The sequence below is a fragment of the Zea mays genome, chromosome 1, assembly GCF_902167145.1.
Source record: "Zea mays cultivar B73 chromosome 1, Zm-B73-REFERENCE-NAM-5.0, whole genome shotgun sequence".
Classification (NCBI taxonomy): domain Eukaryota; kingdom Viridiplantae; phylum Streptophyta; class Magnoliopsida; order Poales; family Poaceae; genus Zea; species Zea mays.
Genome location: NC_050096.1, coordinates 162,263,544 through 162,265,246, shown reverse-complemented (window position 1 = coordinate 162,265,246; position 1,703 = coordinate 162,263,544). Strand labels below are relative to the sequence as shown.

Here is a 1,703-nt window from a genome sequence, read left to right as displayed (position 1 = left end):
AGAGCTTAGTACGTACCTGGAGCCCTCGTTTTGAGCCATTTCTTGATGAGTCACAATGGCCAACGTACACCGGTCCGGTATACGTTGCTGATCCAGCGCATCGATGGGACAAACATGGTAGTAGGAAAAGGAGCCGGTGCAACATGGTTATGGATCAGGTTTCCGGTCGCAGTAGGAGAGGTTGAGCGTCCCCCTTTCTCGTGGACCCAGAGCAGAATGAATGCGGAAAATGCGGTAGACTTGGCCACAACTCACGTACATGCATTTGGACACTTAGTCAGGTGTGATATATTTGATTGTACACAAATTTTATTCTAATATGTCGATGTTTTTGTTACACTTTATACACAACTTATATTCTAATATGTTGATATCTTAATGTGCAGGATGGCGCAGTTCCACTTGCTGGACCCTCACTACGACGAGCACCACAGGGGCCGTCTCACCGCAGAGGGAGAGGTAATATTTTGCACATATATTAAATTTTTGAATTAATATATGCGACTTATATTTGACTAATGAAATTCTTTTGATTGCTAGGTGTTGCCCGTTCTGCGGGTCCGGACCCACGACCGGTTTCTGGAGGAGATGAGGTACGATGAGAGGTACACTCCTCTCCTACAGAGGGCTGGCTTGGACGTCGTATCGTACCAGGTTCGCCGTGGGCTGCCCACTTTCAACCCAACGGCGTTGACGGCTCTGGTCGATAGGTAAAGACTTCTCTAGTTGTTTAATATTTACAATTATCAAATCTACTTTGCATAATAATGATTTTGTATTCGTTTGTCTTCCAATAGGTGGCGGCCAGAGACTCACACTTTCCACCTTCCCTGCGGTGAGATGACCGTGACGCTTGAAGATTGCTAGAAGATTCTTGGTCTCAGCATTATTGGTCGTCCAGTGACCGGTCAGGCATCACCAGGCGGATGGAGGCAGAGGGTGGAGGCCTTTCTTGGGAGACTGCTTCCGGATGACCTACGAGGTAGCCACAACACCGGAGTCCCACTGACCTGGCTTAGGCAGGCCTTTGGGCAGTGTCCACCTGGTGCAGACGAGCAGACGGTTGTATACCATTGTCGAGCTTGGATTCTCCATCTCTTTGGTTCAGTTCTTTTTCCAGATGCGACAGGCGACAGCGCGTCATGGATGTTTCTGCCCTGCCTGACTGACTGGGATACGACATGAGGTTACAGCTGGGCTTCTGCAGTGTTGGCCTTCCTGTACAGGCAACTTTGCGAGGCTTGTCGTCGTTCGTCGAGGACCGCTAGCTTAGGTGGATGTGTCTACCTACTACAGTTGTGGATGTGGGCACACATACCCGTCGGGTGACCCAGAGAGTTTCCTCCTCGTGAGTGGTTCGTGGTAGCCGGACATCGGCTTAAGCCCACGGCTGCTTACCGCTGGGACCAGGTCGAGGAGCCATTCGCACGACACCAGCGTGCTTACGTGGACTACTCAAACGAGCTCGACACACTTACTCCTTTGATGGTGAGTTGTCTACTTTTATCTTTTTCCTTAAACAGTTGGTAAAATGACTATAAACTTACATGTGCTTTCTAAAACTTTTGCAGGTGACCTGGCAACCGTATCTTGATCCATATTTCGCCAGCATACAGTTGAGCAGCATGTGCTCAATAGACGAGAACCTCTACCTAATGAGGTGTCCTCTAATCTGTTTTTATGCTGTTGAGTACCACTTGCCC

At 49.0% G+C, this 1,703-nt stretch overlaps 1 long non-coding RNA gene across 1 annotated transcript; it reads left to right on the top strand.

Annotated features, from left to right (window-relative positions):
• Positions 1-231: 231 nt before the first annotated feature.
• On the top strand, positions 232-710 carry LOC103640351 (uncharacterized). Its single transcript, XR_559624.4, has 3 exons — positions 232-281; positions 387-459; positions 541-710. It is a non-coding gene; the product is annotated as an uncharacterized lncRNA (long non-coding RNA).
• The last annotated feature ends 993 nt before the right edge of the window (positions 711-1,703 follow it).